The following is a 7,289-nucleotide window of genomic DNA, read 5'->3' on the forward strand; positions in this document are numbered from 1 at the left end:
AATTGCATTTTTTTTTTACACATCAACCTTCAGTTAGACCAGCACCATTTGTTGAAGATGCTATCTTTTTTTCTATTGAATAGATTTGGCTTCTTTGTCAAAAATCAAGGGACCATATTTGTGTGGATTCATATCTGTGTCTTCAATTTGATTCCACTGTTGCTGTGCCAGTACCATGCTGTTTTAATTACTATTGCTTTATACTACAGCTTGAGATCAGGTATGGAGATTCCTCTGGAGGATCTTTTATTGTACAAGATTGTTTTAGCTATTCTGGTTTTTTTTTTTCCATATGAAGTTCAGACTTGAACTTTCAATGTCTCTAAAAATTGTGTAGGTACTTTGATAGGGATTGCATTGAATCTGTTAATTGCTTTTGGTAAGATGGCCATTTTTACCATGATAATTCTCCTGATCCACGAGCAAAGAAGACCATTTTATCTTCTGATGTCATCTTCAATCTCTTTCTTCAGACTTCTGAATTTTTTTTTCAAACAAGTCCTTCACTTGCTTAGTTAGAGTAACTCCTATATATGTTATATTGCTTGTAACTAACGTGAAGAGTGTAGTTTTCCTAATTTCTTCCTCTGCATGACTGTCATTTGTATATAGGAAGGCTACTGACTTTTTTGAGTTAATTTTCTATCCAGCCAGTTCGCTGAAGGTGTTTATCAGCTGTAGGAGTTCCCTGGTGGAATTTTGGGAGTCCCTTATGTACACTATCATATCGTCTGCAAATAGGGATATTTTGACTTCCTCATTTCCCATTTCAATACCCTTGATCTCCTTTTGTTGTCTTATTGCTCTGGCTAGAACTTCCAGTACTATATTGAAGAGATATGGAGAGAGTGGGCAGCCATGCCTTGTTCCCGATTTTAGAGGAATTTCTTTAAGTGTCTCACCATTTAACTTGATTTTGGCTATTGGCTTGCTGTATATAGCCTTTATTATGTTGAGGTATGTGCCTTGTATCCCTGATTTCTCCAAAACTTTAAACATGAATGGATGTTGGATTTTATCAAATGCTTCAGAGAACAACTTTTAGGAGTCCCTTTTCTGTGTTCACTATGAAGGTTCCAGGTATTCAGCTCAGGTCTTCAGTCTTGGCAGTTGGGACTTGTATCCACTGGGCCATCCCACTGGCCGCAGCCACAGTGTTTGAATGAGGAGACAGTGCAGAGGCATGCATCACTATTCCTAACACACTCTACACTCACTCTTGTCTGGGTAGCTCTAACATACACAAAACTGCTCACTGATTTTCCCTGGCCTTATGCTTGTAAGCACTGGAAGTCTTCATAGTGTTTTGTTTTTGTTTTTTGTTTTTTTTTAATTCTATGTGAGCTCTCCATACTATAAGACTCCTTTGTAGAAGGAAATAGTTCATCTAAGATGTACTTCTGGCTTTATACCACAGTGAACCTGGGTAAAGATAATTTTAGACCCTGGAAGATGTACAGATCACAGAAGAGAAGAGAATGTGATAGAAAGTAAAAGGGTATGGGGGTAGGCGGTGGGGGAATTAGGATGAGAAAGTCAGAGGGAGAGAGCAAAGGGGAACCAGCACAGGTGTAGCCTGATTGAAAGCTTTGTCCTTGGCTCCCACCACAGGTCCAAATGTGGGCTCAGGTTCAGAACAGAGAGTACAATATCAAAATGCAGAAGTCTGTTTATTGAGCAGTAAGCATTAGAAAGAGGTAGGCATTTAGGTGAGTAGGTGGCGGAGGGCAGCATGGAAAAGCTGAAGACACTTAGGAGGGAACAGGCAATAGAGCAGGCTGGGCACAGAGGCCCACTGTGCTCTCAGGAGCTCATGGAATTATGAAAGATTAAAAGCACTTCTCCAGGTCACAGCGAGGCCAGAGGCTGCCTTGTACTGCTTCTGATGGTCTGTGTAGCTAGACTCAGATGAAACATGTGAGCGAAGCCAGACTTTTCTCTGGTTTTCTCCACCGCTCATTGTTTCAGGGTCTCCCAGACTGGTCAGAGATAGCAAATGTCAAGCTGACTTTTTTGCTTAGAGGTCTGCTGAGCTTAACTTTCTGATTTCGGTAGACAAAAGGAAAGGGGGACTGTCTCTTGTACCTACCCCACCATAGCCCCAGAGGGTTCCTGGGAGCAAGGAGAGCTGTGAAGCCAGAAAGAGCTCTTCTTGCCCAACCTCTGGAGTGGGCAGCATGTGACCACAGGACCATGCTGCACCAACACCAGCTAGGCAGACACAGACCCAGAAAGGATTTGTCTAGTGGCATCAGGTTTATTTTATGGGAATGCAGAACATAAGGGTTTTCAAAGGGCACTTGTGAGGCACAGAAGTCGAGGCAGCTATACCTAAGGCTGGACTCCTGCTCCAGCTCCCAGGGCTGCAGAAGGCAGTTTTTTTTCCATATGGAATAATCCAAGTTTCCGCTCTAAGGCAATCTTATAGTCTGGCATTCGGGGTTGGGGGCACAGGTCCCATCCACTTCTCTCCTAGATAGAGAAAATTACAGATGTCTAGACATGGTTAGCAGGGGGACATGATCCCAAGGAGATGCAGGATCTTCCAGGCCATGCTTGGCTTCAAGGTCTAGAAGGCTCCTCCCCCCTCCCCCTCACTGCAATGCGGGAGAGACCTCCCATCCCCATTCAGCATTGATCAGCAGCAACTATATTAAGGCTTGTTTGCCAGAAATAGCAGGAACTCTTGCTGTTGCGGCTCAGGTCATGTGATATAATGAGCGTTGTACTGGGGTCAAAAGGTCAGGAGAATGGAAACCTAAACTTACCTAGCAGGTAAGCTAGCAACTCCATGCGGTCAGACCCAAATAGCATGTAGGTTTTACTATCCACATGGGCAACAGTGACAGGCAGCCCAAAGGCCTAGAGAAAACAGAGTATTGGAAGAAAGGTACTAGAGCAGGTGCCCATTAGATGGAGGTCCAGTGTGTTCAGGAGATACAGAAGAAAGCCAATAAAATGTCTGCTAAGGGGCCAGCTGGCTGTAGACATCTACTCAGCTCTACCTATGTGGCACATAGCTGCTTTCTTTAAAAACGACCACCAACCTCTTTGCGTTTCTTGACTCGGCTTTGGGGGAGGAAGGGAGCACATGACACAGTTTAGGAAAGCTGGGGAGCACTCATGATGGGGAGGATTCAGCTAACAGGAGCATGAGCACCCATGGTGGCATTACTTCTCTTCCGTTAGACAGGGGCTGGGAACACACATGTCCTTACCCACCCCGTATTTGCAGGCTGCCTCCGTGGTCTCCTTGAGCTTGTTCTTCACCTGTTCTGTGGGCACCTTCTCCAGGACGCTTTGGGCTCGCTCAGCGGACATTCCTGCCTTCTCTGCCGCCTGGGGAGACAAGGAAGAGCAGGCAGGTAGGGCCGTGTGGTGTGTGTGGGGGCGAGAGGAAGTGCTATTCTGTTCCTTCTCTGCTTTCATATTTGACTGGAAAGACCTTTGCCTAACCTAAAATAACAGGTTATCTATCCCAGTCAAGATAAATTGTCTCCTTTTCCCATGTCTTGAGGTCAGTGCAGAAGGCACAAAGAAGTCATAGTCACAGAAATAGCACCAGAGAGCACCACACAGAGCAGCTATCCTCACTTTTCCATTTCACAGTGAGGGCACAGCAGTCAACAGCCATTTCTCACTTGCGTAGCGGTGTCCAGTTTGCCAGTAGCAGCACTCACTGCCATATCCCTAGACTTCACTTGCAGAGTGCGATCTTCCCTCTGCCTCCGACGTCCTAACAGTCTCAGGCTCGCTTCTGAGTCCTGTACAGTTTCCTGAGTATTTGTGGGGTGTAGTCATGGCTCCAGCTCCCTGCTTAGCTTCCAGACAATGAGGAGGTTCAGAATCTGATGCTTGGTAAAGTTTAGAAGTAGTGGCTTTTCAACTTGGCATCTCCTGAGGAACTTTTCAAAGTCCCAATGTGAAGGTGATGACATCAGCCTTTCTGGGGGGTGACACTGGGCACTCCTGAGGATGTCAGTGTGCAGCCCAGGGTGAGCAGCTGCAACTTGACCTCCTGTGAGCCATTGTCTCTCATAGTTAAATGAGAAGACTATTGCACATAGGGGAGTGGATAAGCAACTGAGAGAAGTGGCTTGTTAAAAAAATTTTCAAATATTAAATAGAAGCAGATGAAAATTATGCACACATACACTCAAGCCTTAAGGAACTAAAGGATTGACTAGCCCTTGTTTGCATCTCTAGTTTAGGAGTGATTTGATGTCTCACGTAATACACGAGTGTATGTGTGAAATATCATGTGGATACAAGAGAAAAAGACGATTTGTAGTGTCTTGACTTAATCCCAAAGAACATGTAACTTTGAAAGCTCCATCCCTGTCTGGCATGCGCTTCCATGTGCTGAGAACTTTCCATTTGTTTCTTACTGAACATCTGTTTAACTCTCACTTGTCAGTTATCTCCTTGTCTGTGTAAAGTCTCCTGCTTTGTAATAAGCATGTATTAGTGACATTTGTGTTGGGAATCCCCGGAGGCTTGCAGATGGCAGGTGCTATCCTTCGCCATCTAGGGTTCCCACCCTGGTCTTCTCTCTCCTACTGACTTATTTCACTTCTTGCATCAAACTCATCTTGTTGCCCAGGCTGGGGATTGAACTCATGGACTCGAGCAGCTTAAGCATGTGCTGAGCTTAAGTCTACACCTGAGCTACAGCCCTAGCTGACAGAAGACTCTTCAGAGAATCTTCTTAGCTCCAGCTTTACAGTAACTTATCCCCTCAGACACAGACTTTCTTCCCAAATCCTTAGGAACCTTTCCTGTTCTCAGATTCCAATAGACAGCAGTAGGGCGGGGCAGGGGTCCAGTGCAGACACTCACAGCCAGGATGCTCTGGGACTCTGTGATGTCTTCATCCTAAGAAGAAGAGGACACTTAGCAGGAAGGAAGTAGCAAATAGATGGGCCTGAAAGCAGGAGCCTGTTTCTGGGCATTGGCCTGGGGAGGGTCAGAGTGTCATCCAGCTCCTGTCCCTTCCCTCCAGGATTCAGGGTCCAGCCCTTACCCGAGACCAGATGCGCATCCACAGCTCTCTGGACACCTTCTCCAGCATCTCTGGTTGCTCCATGCTCACAGCGGTGAGGAAGCGCATGGCGTTTATACTTCCTGTGGGGCAGAGGCATGTAGAGCTAAGATTCTTAATGCTTGTGTCTAGATGAAGAACCAGGTTCTGAGACCCCCCCCCCAACACCCTGTCACCCCACCTCTGGCTCAATTACCTGCACTCTTTAACCCCAGTTTCTCATAATGAACGTCCATACTTCGCTGTTGTTTCTGCCCCCACACCCCATTTTTGGCTAGCTGCTGCTGGGCTCCCTGCACAGGCATGCTTTACTTGTTGATCTTGTAAGAAAGCCCAGGCTTTTTATTCTTTTCTCCACTAGATCCTCTGTTTCTGACCTGCTTTACTCTATCTATCTGTCTGTCTGTCTATCTATCTATCTATCTATCTATCTCTTCTATGTATTTTCTATCTATCCATCTATCTATCTGTCTATCTATCTATCTATCTATCTATCTATCTATCTATCTATCTCTTCTATGTATTTTCTATTTCCTCTGAAATGTTTATTATAGGTGGCTGTGAGTCACCATGTGGTTGCTGGGAATTGAACTCAGGACCTCCAAAAGAGCACCCAGTGCTCTTAACCACTGAGCCATCTCTCCAGCCTCCTCCTCACCTTTCTTAAGAATCACACCAAAGAAATCCTTGGGCATTCTGAGGGGAACCTGGAAGTGCTGCTCCAGGAGAGGAATCTCTTTGTGTATGTACTGGCCTTTGCGGGGCACCACTGCAGGCGGTTTGTTCCCTGGAGTTGGAGAGTTAGGCCATTGGTGAGAGAGGACTTGAGGGTCTCAGGCTGGGGGACCCCCTCCCATACAGGGCAAACTACTAGCTTAGGAGGTGAGAGGTCTGAGGTCTGCTTACTCAGTGTGGTCAGGCCCCTCGGGCAACAGAAAACAACCCTCCTGGCACAGCTGGGAGGACTTGTCCCTGCTTACCGCTGTCTTTCATGATCCCAGCGATTAAAGCTGGCCGCAACTGCAGCTTGATATTCCAGATGTGCTGGTATCTGCATAGGACCTACCCGTGCAGAGATAAGAAGGGGAGCTTGTGTGGCATTTGGAGAGGACAGAAGGCATAAGTGGCCTTCTGTGTCCTGGCTCTAAGTGCAGAGCAGGGATGGCCACTCCATACTGAACTGCTTGTTTTCAAAGGACCAAACTCTCAGCTCTTGAGACAGACACCAGAATCCTTACTCCAGTGTATGGTTTCCACTCTGTAGAGCATCCCAGCGCCCTGAGCCCCTCTCAAACCTGACCTAGCTCATGGAGGTGCCTTTGTTCTTTCTGGGCCCGTAGAAAAACAATATTTAACCGCAGGAAATCAGGACCCTACTTGGAGGAGCACTGTCCAGTTGAAGGCATAAAGTGATCTTCAGCTAGGAATGCTCTGTGCTTGTCCTAACCCTGAGGGCACTGCCAGAAATGTCTTTAGTTGGGTGCCCAGTGCCTAGGTGTGCACTCGCACAGCAGGCCGCAGCCCTGGAAGCGCCCCCCGTGTCACCTCAAAGCCCAGCCAGGAGTAAGGGGACAGCACGTCGTAGAACAGCTTCAGAATGCGTGGCGGTGGCCCCATACTGCAGTGAAGGTAGAAAGCGAAGGTGAAGCCGCAGTCCAAGGGTGAAGCACAGAGTCCGAAGCAAGCAGCCAATTCCAGCCGGCGAACAGTAGGTGGGGCGGCTAAGGTCGCTAGTGCGCAGCCTCCCGGAGAGACCCCGCCTAGGGGTGTAGCAGGGTAGAGGAATAAGGGCGAGTTGCTGGGCGGAAAGGTGAAGAGGGCAGAGTCTGAGATAAAGCTGAAGGTCTGAGAAAAATGAGCCTCTCAGGTATGAAGCCTTCAGAAAGCTGTAAAACTTTATCCCTCAGCGGGCAAGGCTCCGAATTCGGAGAAGGGGAGGGGCTCTAATAAACGCAATTATTATTTCCTTGCTGCTGCAGGAGGTTTAAAGACTAAGGCAGCTTTGTCTTTTTTTGTCTGCTTCAGCCTTCTGCCCTCAGGGTCTTCACAATGGGATATCTAGATGGATCTCTAGTGTTTTTGGCCATCCTGTAGCCCATTGTAGAGTTGTCTCGTAGTGCCTGGGCCTTCATGATCCACTCCATGCTGGCTGTCCAGCTATAGATGCTTGTCACAATGCATTGGGGGGAAGAGATGAGCTTATTGGAGATTTGCACCGTTTCAACCTTCTTGTCCAAGATCTCCCACA

The 7,289-nt window shown here is 47.1% G+C and overlaps 1 pseudogene; it reads right to left on the reverse strand.

Annotated features, from left to right (window-relative positions):
• Nucleotides 1–2,422: 2,422 nt before the first annotated feature.
• LOC127194328 (glutathione S-transferase kappa 1-like) lies at nucleotides 2,423–6,696 on the reverse strand (annotated as a pseudogene).
• Nucleotides 6,697–7,289: the final 593 nt, after the last annotated feature.

Source organism: Acomys russatus, chromosome 10, assembly GCF_903995435.1.
Source record: "Acomys russatus chromosome 10, mAcoRus1.1, whole genome shotgun sequence".
In the NCBI taxonomy this organism is placed as follows: Eukaryota; Metazoa; Chordata; class Mammalia; order Rodentia; family Muridae; genus Acomys; species Acomys russatus.